Below are 12,331 nucleotides of genomic sequence, written 5' to 3' on the forward strand. Positions count from 1 at the left end.
GGCAATGGCACTGGGGCCACTGCCGACAGAGGTGCAGAGTGGCCATCCCGGTCCCCGGGCTTCTCGGGGGACTGGCCAGCGGTCACTTCCTTTCCCGGGCGACTCGGCCGTGCCCTCGTCCAGAGGCAGGACTTCTGGGGGACTGGCCAGCGGTCACTTCCTTTCCCGGGCGACTCGGCCGTGCCCTCGTCCAGAGGCAGGACTTCTGGGGGACTGGCCAGCGGTCACTTCCTTTCCCGGGCGACTGGGCCGTGCCCTCGTCCAGAGGCAGGACTTCTGGGGGACTGGCCAGCGGTCACTTCCTTTCCCGGGCGACTCGGCCGTGCCCTCGTCCAGAGGCAGGACTTCAGACTTCTTAACAGCCACAAGTCGAGGAATCTGCGTTTTCCCGGTTTATGAAACCGCCAAGCTGTCTTCGAACTACAGCTCCCTTTCTAATCAAGCCTCTGGCCAAGAGAAAAGCAGCATTGCTGAACGATTACAAGCTTGCCCTTTTAAAAATGCCTCTTCAGCGTTTGGTTTCAAACTTGAATAATTGCCAGGTTGCTGGTTGGGGGACACCTGGTTTGTGTCTGTGTACAGGTCGAGTGTCCTGTATCCAAAATGCTTGGCCCAGAGTGTTTTGGATTTTGGATCTTTGCAGATTTTGGAGTATTTCCTTAGACAGAATGAGATATCCTGGGGAGGGGCCCAAGCGTGAACACAGCGTTTATTTGTTTCATATATGTGTGACGCACGTGGCCTGAAGGTAATTCTTTTTATACAATGTGTAATAATTTTGTGCATGAAGCAAAGCTTGGGCTGCATTTTGATGTGACCGGCTCAGGAGGTCAGTGGTGGAATATTCCGCTTGTTGTGTCTTGTCAGCTCTCAAGAAGTTCAGGACTTTAGAGCATCTCAGAGGTTAGATTTTCAGATTTTCTAACATCTCAGATGTGAGATTTTCAGATGCTCAACCCCTAATACATGTCTGCTGTTTTGTTTTGGTTTTTTTTTTTCTTATCCTGCGGTCTATATAGAGGAGAACTGTCTGGAGACAGTCTAGCATGTTCAAACAGCCGAGCTGCTGCATTCTGTTTTCCCTGGGTAGAATCTCCTCAGTTCTTTGGAGCCTTCTTTTTGGGAACATGAAAAAGGGACTCATGCAGTTATAAAAAGAAAGTAGAGATCATCCAGCTATAAAACTGCATCTTAGCATTAGCTTCTGTTTTGTCTACCATTCATGTTCTATTCATCCTTGTCTAAAGTTTGTCCAGCAGTTTGAACCTGGTAATTTCAGTTCTGTGGTTTCTTTTGGCTCCTAAACCCTTACCAGTGGTTAAAAATACAAATTGCAAGCCCGTCTTGGTGGGCATGTGTGCAGACAAAGCTGAGGACTTTGCACACTGCTGGATCTGAGACCCCGAGCTGAGCAGCCATGCTCACCAGCACCCTGTGCGTATGGGTGCATGAGCTTGTGTGTGTGCATGTGTGCGCTGTACACTCGTATGCAGAGCTGTGTGCACATGTATGTGTGTGCATGTGTGTTCATGCACATGTGCATTGTGTGTGGCACAGGGTGGCAGGGACTGGACTGCAGCATTTGATGGTCTATCCTCTGTCCATCCCTTACAAACACGCGTGTATCTTTCTGTGATTTATCCCGCACTGAGGCGCTGTGAAAGGAGCATGGCCTTGGGGGCATTATAAATCTGGGTTGGAGTCAGCCCCTAGATCTCATGCGTCTGTAATCAAGTAACATTACCCCACCCAGTGTCGATATTTTCTACAAAAGTGGGCATAGTGATTGATGCCAAAAATGAGGGAAAAAAACAAAAAAAAAACTTAAAGCAGTCGGCACAGTGCCTGGCACAGAAGCACTCAGCAATGGCCAGTTTTCTTTGCCTTCCAATGGCCTAAAAGGGCACGAGGTGACTGGGGAGAGAAGGAGGAAGATGAATGTGTATGTCAGCTCTGTGTGGGCACTGTGCTGGACCCCGAGTGGGCATCCCCGGCCGCAGCATGGCAGCTGTGCCGTCAGTTAAAGAACTGCATCTAAACCGCCTGGAGTGGGATTTGGCTTTGAGAGCAGCCTGCCTTTTCCGGGCAGATGCATTTCCCTCCCGGGCTGCCCGCTGAGACCCCCAGCCCAGGGCGGTGTTTGCAGCTCCTCTGCTCTGTCCACTTGGGTTCCTCTGAGCAGGTGGGAGAAGGCGTTTGGCAACACATGGGCGTCAATACCTGTCCCCACTGGGCCCAGGAGAGATGCAGCGTGGCAGGAGGCCCATGCCCTCCTCAGCCTCGCCACAAGCTCTGCTCCTGGGTGGTTCGCCTTCCACGCGGCTCCACTTCACCTCTGCACTTATTTATTTATTTTTAATTTACTTTTCTGCAGATGAGGTCTCACTTTGTCACCCAGGCTAGAGTACAGTGGCACGAGAATAGCTCACTGCAGCCTTGACCTCCCAGGCTCAAGCAAACTTCCTGCCTCAGCCTCCCAAGTAGCTGGGACTATAGGTGCAGGCCACTGTGCTGGCTAATTTTTAAATTTTACATTTTGTAGAGATGAGGGTCTTGCTCTGTTGCCCAGGCTGGTCTCCAACTCTGGCCTCAAGTGATCTTCCCACCTCAGCCTCCCAGTGTGCTGGGATTATGGGCGTGAGCCACCATGTCTTGTCTGTATACTCGTCTAAATCAAACCTTTATAGGTTTCCATGCTGAAGAGCTTTTGGTCTCTGGGTCTTTTTGATTATTTGACCGGCACCATAAGACTGTGAATTGTAGCTCCTATTTTAAAATTTATTTAGTAGCCACAGTGGGCTAGGTGCTATCCAAAAAACTGGAAGCTTTTGTAATATTAGTACAGAATTATATATAAATACATGTAATTTAATATTGTAGTGTTTCTGTTATATTCTCTCATTTTTTTCTAAAACACTGTGAACTTGGTAGGGCAATATTTGTAGTCTAAATCTGCAGATGACAAGGTGAGGTGGAGAGAGGATGACTGACAGACCCACAGACTCAGCCCTGGTGGCAACTGGGGCGGCCTCCTGATGGCCACGTGTGGTGACTGACTTTTGTTACCGAGACCGAGGGGAGGTATGTGGTCACGGCACCAACTTAGAGATGCCTAAGATCTAGTCAGTAGTACTAGAGTGCATGGGATTGGAAACTTTAAATGAGTTGTAAAAAAATAAGTTTTATTAGAGTTCCAAAAAGAAACAAATGAGTTTGGCCCCGGAGATATATAGAGGAACGTAATATCACCACATTCAACTGAGAAATTAAATTTTAAGGAAGATTGATATTTGCCAAAACATACGAAGTTAGAGTAAAAGAGGCTCAGTGGCTTGACCAGGGTGTGGATTTCATTCTTTCATTCACTAACAAGTAGTGTTGGGGTTCCCGGCCGCGCCAAAGCCTGCCCGAGTCACCGAGCCCAGGCGCTCCGGCCCCGGCCCTGCTGGCAGCGTCTTGTTGTTGCGTCTCTGGCTTTGCCTGTCACAGCTGTGGTGTGGCAGGGCTTAGTGAATGTCAGGCTCAGAGGGAAGAGAATGGAGCCTGCGAGCACCTTCTGCCGCTCACACACCCGGTCACCTCACCCGGCGTCCCCAGCTGCCCACCGGCCTGCCGCACCCTTCCCATCTCCGCAGCCTCAGCCCGGCTTCCCTTGAGGCCCACTGCCGCCCTTAGCCCATCTCCCACCCCCGTCTCCCTGAGAGTGCAGGTGAGCCCGGCCCACCCAAAGCCACGTTGCCTCCCATCACACTTCAGTGCCCCGGGGCCACAGGGGGAAGCCTGTGACCGGCGTCTGCCTCCTCCTGCTGTGCCCTGGACTCCCATTGCTTAGGGTTGTCCCAGACACACTGTGCTCTGTCGTCTCTTAGCTTCTGCTTCATGACAGTGTCTCCCCCTCGAATCTTGTCCCCTGTTTCTGTCATCTGACTAGTTATTACTTGTCCCTTAAGACTCAGAGGAGTGGCCACCTCCTCCAGGAAGCCGCCGTCCACTCTCTCTTCCTCCCACTGCTTGGTGCTTCCTCTGCTCTCCTGAGCTGAGCTGTGATGACTCCGTGAGAGCCCTGCCCAGCTGGTTTGCAGCTGTCTGTTCGTCTGTCTCCCCTTCCTTCCCAGACACCTCCGGCTTATCCGAGAGCAGGAGCTCATCCGTGGCGTTCCCCTTGGTGGCCAGCACTGCACCTGGCGCCCAGGAAGACTTAACCAAGGGAGGGATCACAGGACGGCTCGGCGGAGGGATGGCTGCAACACCTGTCTTTTCTCATACTCACTTCTTGTTAACTGTGCACAAATCATTCCATATTACCACTTCTTGTGCTTAATCCTAGCGTAAATTTAAGTTAAGGGTGTGCTGTGGGGAGGAAAGGCAAGCTGCCTGAAGATTATTCTGCAGTGAGAACTTTGGATCTGTCTCCTGATACATTGTATAACCAGGATAAACCATAATTGTCCAAATCCTTCAGGGCTCTCCTTCCAAATGAAGTGATTAACTTCCGCGGTAAACTTCCTCTTGTCCGGGCTCCAGGCTTTGTGCCGGACCTGACAGCACTCGAGCTTTGCTGCCCACGTAGGCGATTAGGGTGTCCTTATCCTTTGGTTCCACTGCCTGGTGAAATATTAGATAACGGGACAGAGCTTATCTTACACGCGTCCGAGCTGACTACACGGCAGCCTCTCAGCAAAGGGCGAGTGCAGACGAGGCCTTTTCCCTGGCTGGAATGAGAACGAGCCTCGCGCGTGTCTGGCCCCATTGCCGATGGTCAGATGCACTCGACGTGATTTCCATAGCGCCCAGACAGCCTGAGTAGCTCATATCTACCTGTCTGGCGAATACATCAGCTTCGCTGTGGAGAGAGCGGGAGTTTGTCACTGGGGTCTATTTCTAATGCATCAGGAACAAATCTGTTACCGGCTCTCTTTATTCCGGCGTGAATACTGTAAGCTGCATTCATTTATTATCTTCGGTGATAAATCACGGTGCCTTCTGGGTTCTGTGTTTTTAAAGCGGTCTTTGCTAAGCCGTTAATACTGAGGTGAGGAGAGAGGAGAAGAAATGGATTATGCCTGACCGCGGAGATCAGCGGCCTGCTCAGGTGAACGGTGGCCACACTGATTAACGCACTAATGAGCAAGCAGGGTCATTCTGATGATTAGTAATTTTGGCAGCATAACTTCTGCCCCAGATTTGATTAAGCCTTCATACAGACTTCCTCTTCCAGGAGATTATCTTTTCAAAGCACATTTGGTTTCCCACTCCCCCTTCCAAGCCCATCAGGAAAATTAGAGCATTTAATTTTAGTGATGAGTTTTACTGATACAGACAACTGCTTTTCCAGGTTTTCCCAAATGTAAGCACAGTTGCTACATCAACCAAAATATCTCTTACTGAACACAAACTGGCGTTGTGTAGAGATTGCTGATTGCTGGTAATATATTACAGAATAATAAGCTCTGTGTTGGAAAAAATTATATATATTTCAATATTGAACAAAGCCAGGGGAGCAAATTACATAGGAGAACCGAAAGTTCGCTAATATCTGCGAACTTATTTCCTCTTAAATGAACTTGTCCATCAAACCTTCAGATTTCCCCTACTTTCTCCCTTACAGAAACAGATCAGAAATATTTTGTGATGTGCAGGCTAGCTAATGTCACACAGCTGATGAACTGGAGTGAATGAAAGTTGAAGATATGGCAGACTCCTTGAGGCTAAAATTACTGCAATCTAGATGTTGAAAAAATACCTAGTAAAGAATGGAAACTGAGGGCCGGGCGCGGTGGCTCACGCCTGTTATCCCAGCACTTTGGGAGGCCAAAGCAGGCAGATCACTTGAGGTCAGGAGTTCGAGACCAGCCTGGCCAACATGGTGAAACCCCGTCTCTCTCAACTAAAATTAAAAAAAATTAGCCGGGCATGGTGGCGAGCGTCTATAATCCCAGCTACTCGGGAGGCTGAGGAGAGAGAACTGCTTGAACCTGGGAGGCGGAGGTTGCAGTGAGTTGAGATCATGCCACTGCACTTCAGCCTGGACGACAGAGCAAGACTCTGTCTCAAAAAAAAAGAATAGAAACTGAAGAAGGGCTCTGAGGGCCTGAGTCACAGCTACCATTTTACCTTTCCCCTGCCAACGAAGTGCAGTCAGATTATGGCAGTCGCTGTGCCGTTGTGAGGAGCGCCTAGGAGCCCTGAAACAGACACGCATCCATATTCACAAGGACCTGACTTTAAGGCAGGTCAATCTCAAAACAATCTGGATACCTTAAAAATTAGCGGGGAATCGTTGAGACGCCAAGGTGGGCAGATCACTTGAGGTCAGAAGTTCGAGACCAGCCTGGACAACGTGGCAAAATCCCGTCTCTGCAAAAATATAAAAGTTAGCCAGGCACACCGGTAGTCCCAGCTATCAGGAGGCTGAGTTGGGAGAAACCCTTTACCCTGGGAGGCCGAGGTTGCAGCCAGCCTGGGGGACAAAGTGAGACTGTGAATCAAAAAAAAAGGAAAAAAATAGGGGGGATCCGTATGTGTATGTACCCCCATAACATCACACTGTATCTACTTGCAAAGAAAAAAGGGGTTGGGAGTTCCAAGTCGTGGGAGTCAGAGACCCAGAGAAATCAGATTGTCTGGGAAGCTGGCAATATCACAATATTACATGTGCATTCATTTTCTTCTTGGAGGTTTCCACTCTTGAAACACCACCGCTTCCCTGGGTCAGTGGGTTCTCAGACTCTAACATGCATCAGAATCTCCTAGAGGGCTCTATAAAACCCAGACTGCTGGCCTCATGCCCAGAGCTTCCAGTAGATCTGGGTGGGCCTGAAAATTTGCATTTTGAACAGGTTCCCGGGTGATGCTGATGCTGCTGTTCTACAAACCACGCTTTGAGAACCACTGCCCTAGGCACTGCATTCCAGAACTTTCCATGTTAGACAGTCTCACTCTCATTTATTTTGTAAATACTGAGCCCTCACCAGATGCCAGGTACTGTGCTAGAAGCAGGGAATCCCAGAACCACCTGCCTTGGCCTTTACCAAGAACAGCCGACCTGTCAGCTTCCCTCACAGAAAGGACCTGGTCCCCCTCCGCCGGCATGCCTGTGGGTGGAAGACCGGCCAGTTCCCAGGTCCACACTTCATTTCATAGGGTGGGATCTTCGAGACATCCAGGCTGAGACAATTTCAATCACTTGCTTTTCCTTATAAGGCAGACCTCTTTCCCGCCTCCGGTAGGCACATGATAGTAGGTTTTGGAGACTAACCTCTCTTGGATGGCTGGACCTTGCATAGACTGTGGGTTCTCTGATCCCTCCTGGGCCAGTGGACCCGTGGCTCTTTTTCTACAATCTTCAGGACTGTTGTGTATGACTGAGACTTTGCTCATTCGTAATCCTGCTTACCGGTATCCAGTCCTTTGTTTATTTCCTTAGCTTTAGGACGTCTACACAAAGGGGAGAGGTCACTTTCAATCTTGAAAATTTAGTCCCCAAGTGAGTTTATGTAGTAATAGCTGATCCTGAATCTCTTCATATAAATCGGTGGCTGTTTCTCTGCGTTGCCAACAATTTCTTTATTTTAGACTTCTGGAGCACTCACATCTGGAATCCAGAGAGCCTTTTTGTATGAGTCACACCGTCGTCTTGGCTCCTGTAGAGTACGTGGTGCTGACATTATTCATATATGAAAAAAAAATTCTCAGAAGAATAATTTCTTTGTCCTCCTGTCCCATTGAGAAACTTTGTGAAAATACTGTGAAAAGACAGAATTATTTTGGCGTGAAGCTGGAACCTGACAACATGTATGCTGTAAGGGGTCTAACTGTGTGTGGCTGAGGGGCCTGTGGCTTCTCTGTCACCTGGTTGGTGGGGGCGTTCTTCTCCTTTTCAGTAATTTCATCTTGAGCCTCTCTATTCTGAATGAACCAGTGGGAGTGATACTTTTTTACACAGAGATTTATAGATAAAATAACAAATTCAAAGGCTGGGTAATGAATCTATTGATTTCTTCATTTTCTGAAAACGTGTGGAATTTTATCTTTTTTCAGTGAAATATTTCAAATAAATTTACAGATGGGGCTTCATTAAGGAATGTATTTTAAAATACATGATCAAAATGATTCATTATTTTTTAAATTTCAGTTTCCTCCCTTGCCCTGAGCATTTTTTTTAGGGTCTCTGGTTGTTACCTCACCAAGCGAAGGTGCAGCGGGTTCCTGTTCTCCCTCTGCTGCTCGCCGGGGGTTTTGTGTGCAGCTTCCATTTCTGAAAATACTTTTTGGCCTCCGTGTTCTTAGGATTGTTCTTGTGCCGTCTACACAATCCACTCACATCACCGCTAGTTTCTTGAAACTACCTTGACCCTGTTTCAGAGAAAGTGGCTTCCCTCATCCTACAGTCCAGCAAAATTTACGTTTCATGATACACACGTTCAGCCGTGTGCTCACTCAGAAAGCTCTGCAGAATCATCCAGAACTCTGCCATCTTTTTCCTTTCCTTTTGTTTTCTTTTTTTTCTTTTTCTTTTTCTTTTTCTTTTTTTTTTTTTTGAGACAGCGTCTCACTGTGTTGCCCAGGCTGGAGTGCAGTGGCGCGATCTTGGTTCATTGCAACCTCCACCTCCCAGGCTCAAATGATTCTCCTGCCTCAACCTCCCGAGTAGCTGGGACTACGGGGGCACACCACCATGCCCAGCTCTTTTTGTTTGTTTTCAGTAGAGATGAGGTTTCGCCATGTTGGCCAGGCTGGTCTCAAACTCCTGGCCTCAAGTGATCCACCCACCTCAGCCTCCTGAAGTGCTGGAATTACAGAAATCAGGCACCACACCCAGCCTGCCATCGGTTTTCTTCTGAGGTTGGCTCCTGCCCCCAGCCTGTGATGAGGGAAGGCAGGTGAGGTGGTGGTTGGGTGCCACTGCAAGCTGCCTTTTCTGTGTGGGCTCTTGGTCTGTGTACCTGGCGCCCTGTGGTGCACCGAGTTTTACTGAGGGAGGCTTCAGCTGTTCGTTGTCATTTGCACATCCTCAGTGGAGACCCAGGGGGAGTTTGCAGGAGTCGCTTCTTATTTCTTGACCAGAGTTTCCGCTCCCATCACTGTGGCTTTTCTGGGAGCCTCGCTGGTGTGTTCCTGGGATGGCTGTGGCCTGCAACTGTGTCCCTCACACAGGAGTCAGCCTTGGATGAGACCCGCAGCCCTGTGGCCTTGGACTCCCACCTTTCCCCTAGGCTGGGTCCCTCAGGCATGGCCCTTTCCCCCAGCGTCCCCTCAGGCATGGCCCAGTTTAGTTGGCAGGGCCTGACACTCTTCAGTTGGTGAAGTCAGAAAGAAAGGAAAGTCGAAAGGAGAGAGAAGCAGCTCAGAGAAGGGAGAAGAGGGCTTGGGAGGAAAGGGAAGGGGGTGTTGAGAGGTTGTGACGTCCAGGAGAGGTGAATGCAGGGAGGGAACGGAGGAGCCCAAGGAGTGACAGGCAGATGGGGTCTCTGATCTGGGAGTGCTGGGCCTGCCCTGCAATCAGTCACAAAAGCCAGTGGGGAAAGACAAGGCAGGCATTGGGTGTGCATGTATGTGACTGTGTGGGTGTGCACGTGTGGCTGTGCACGTGTGTGGGTGTGCACATGTGTGACTGCATGTGTGTGGCTGCATGTGTGTGGGTGTGCACGTGTGTGGCTGTGCGTGTGTGGCTGCGTGGGTGTGCATCTGTGGGTGTGCATGTGTGTGGGTGTGCGTGTGTGGGTGCGCATGTGTGTGGGTGCGCGTGTGTGCGGGTGTGTGCATGTGGGTGTGTGTGCGCATGTGTGGCTGTGCATGTGTGTGGGTGCACGTGTGTGTGGGTTTGCATGTGTGGCTGCGTGTGTGGGTGTGCATGTGTGTGGGTGTGCATGTGTGTGTGCATGTGTGTGGGTGTGCATGTGTGGGTGCGTGTGTGGGTGTGCATGTGTGTGGGTGTGCATGTGTGTGTGCATGTGTGTGGGTGTGCATGTGTGGCTGCGTGTGTGGGTGTGCATGTGTGTGGGTGTGCATGTGTGTGTGCATGTGTGTGGGTGTGCGTGTGTGGGTGCGCAGGTGTGTGGGTGTGCATGTGTGCATGTGGGGTATGGGGAAGGAGGTGTGGGTAGGGTTTTGTGTATGGGAGGGTGTGTGGGTGTAAGTGTGTGCATGTGAGAGGAGATAGGTGTGTATATATGTGTGCATGTGGGGTGTGGGAGAGAGAGCGGTGTGTGTGTGTTGGTATGTGTATGTGGGGGTTAAGTGCGTGTGTGTATACACGTGTTATGTGTGTGTGTCTGCGCACGGAGAGCCCACTCACACCCAGCAGAAAATCAAACGGCCTCCAATCAGAAACACGGCGCATGTGAGTGTGCCACTTCTTGTGTGCCTGTGACTGTGTTCAGAATGTGCACGACCCTGCAGCTCCCGAGGGCCACCTCTGTTGCAACACCTGCTCTGTCCAGCACAGTCCTCACTGGTGTCTTTTCCTCCTCAAATCTGCAGCGTTTGTGATCTCTGCAAACAATTTAACCCAAAACCAAATGCTGGCTGACAAGGCTACGTCTTGTTTCTCGTGCGTGATTAGCCTCGAGACCCAAGGAGCTCCGTGCCCTTGACTGATTCATTCTGTACCTGCCGGACCTGGAAACGCATTAAAAGCTCAGGAAAGCTTACTGAGCAATTGCACTGGAGATTGAGTCCGGTTTGGGGTTTTACATTTGTAAAGCATCTTCTGTGCAAAAGTAATTTGAAAGACCAATTTCTTATTTCTAATTCAGAGGTGTCATTATCATCAGATGGAAAAGAGGAAGTAGTGGCATGAGTTGGTGCCCTCGAGGCAGGCGCTTGTGTTCTCTCTGGAATTCCTGCTACTCTTTGTCTTCAGATGTTTCTTGAAGTATGAATTAAAAGGAGCAGGAGATCCTAACCCAGTATCACGTCTGGGTTTTAGTGGCTTTTGATCAGGGAGTTTTGAGGCTGCTTTATTGTCCTTGAACAATTAGTCTCTGAAAGAAGAAAGACAGAACCCAAATCTTGTGCTCAGTTTGCTTACTGTGGAATTCTGTTTCTTCTCTCTGTTAAAATAAAGCCGTAGAAATAAAAGCTCTTGGGAATTCCGTAAGAATGTCAAAAGTAATGATTTGTCTAAATTGAAGACTGTCCTTGTAGAAACTGGTTTGCTTTCAAAGATTTTTTGAGTTTGATATTTAATATCACCAGGTAGTTAGAATGGGAATGAAGAGATTAAGTAAGTCTACTTTTGACTTTTCTTTCTTCCTGAAGTCAGCTGCAACATGAAGGGATGTGTTCCAAAGAGGGCTGTGTGTGTGTGTGTGTGTGTGTGTGTGTGTGTGTGTGTGTGTCTTCCTGTTTATTCTCGAGAGAGGAAGACAGCAAACAGAATGTTAAAAATAAAACAATCAGTAGTAACCCAGTCTAAAATAGTGATTCTTAACCTGCACACTAAAATCATGTGGGGAATGTTAAAAGCAACAGATACCTGGGTCTACCTCCTTCTGATTTACTTAGCCTGAAATTAAGCCCAGGTATTGGTATGGGTAAAATACTCAGCAGATGCAAATCTGCAGCCAGTTAAGAATCACTGCTCTGAACAATACATGCAGTGGAATTCCAGGATTGTGAGGCATGGAGCCAGTGTAGAACTCAGCGGTCGCTTGTACATGAGGCCAATAAAAAATAATGTGCACTTTTTAATTGTGTGCCACATGCACATGGATTGTTTGATTGTTATAACATCCTTAGGGCATGTGGGGGTAATCATAACATTTTATAGATGAGGAAACTGGGGCTAAGGAAGATTATGTGACATTCAGTCACATAATTTACAGACAGGGTGTCAGGCTCCAGCTCAGCTCATTCAGCCGCAAGGACACCACCCTGGGTCCTCAGACGGAGCCAAAGGCGTACACATGTCACCTTCTGAATTATAAGCTTCGACCTTGAAAGATCTTCACTAGTGAATTGCTGGTTTGTTCCCAATACAGAACTGAGTGATGTGGAAGAAGGTGGGTTTGCCTCGTCGAATAGGATGGAATGATATATTTGAATAGCTCGTCACTTTTTCAGCCAGTGGCTTTCAAACTTTTCAAACCCTGACCCACAGTGAAAAATGCATCTTGCATCATAACCCAGTATAAATACATAGGTATTGTAATGACAGCAAAAATTTCTCACAATACCTGTCTTTACTATGCACACTCAGTTCCTATTTTGTTCTTTCTTTTAAAACTGGTTGCAGTCTGCTAAGGTGACTGTCCTAGTAGATTGCAACCCATGCTTCAGAAAGTAGTGTCCAGCTTCCTTCCTGTCTTCCCTCTGAAGGCCAGAAAAA

The 12,331-nt window shown here is 48.7% G+C and overlaps 1 protein-coding gene and 1 long non-coding RNA gene across 33 annotated transcripts in view; one reads left to right on the forward strand and one right to left on the reverse strand.

Annotated features, from left to right (window-relative positions):
- The window catches only part of LOC144336562 (uncharacterized), a 28,843-nt gene extending 28,624 nt beyond the window's left edge, over nucleotides 1–219 (reverse strand). The window contains exon 1 of the long non-coding RNA XR_013408450.1: nucleotides 28–219. This is a non-coding gene — a long non-coding RNA (uncharacterized LOC144336562). The remainder of the gene's footprint in view (nucleotides 1–27) is intronic.
- LDLRAD4 (low density lipoprotein receptor class A domain containing 4) overlaps nucleotides 1–12,331 on the forward strand; it is a 446,527-nt gene that overhangs the window by 373,566 nt on the left and 60,630 nt on the right.

This window comes from Macaca mulatta, chromosome 18, assembly GCF_049350105.2.
Source record: "Macaca mulatta isolate MMU2019108-1 chromosome 18, T2T-MMU8v2.0, whole genome shotgun sequence".
Taxonomy (NCBI): Eukaryota; Metazoa; Chordata; class Mammalia; order Primates; family Cercopithecidae; genus Macaca; species Macaca mulatta.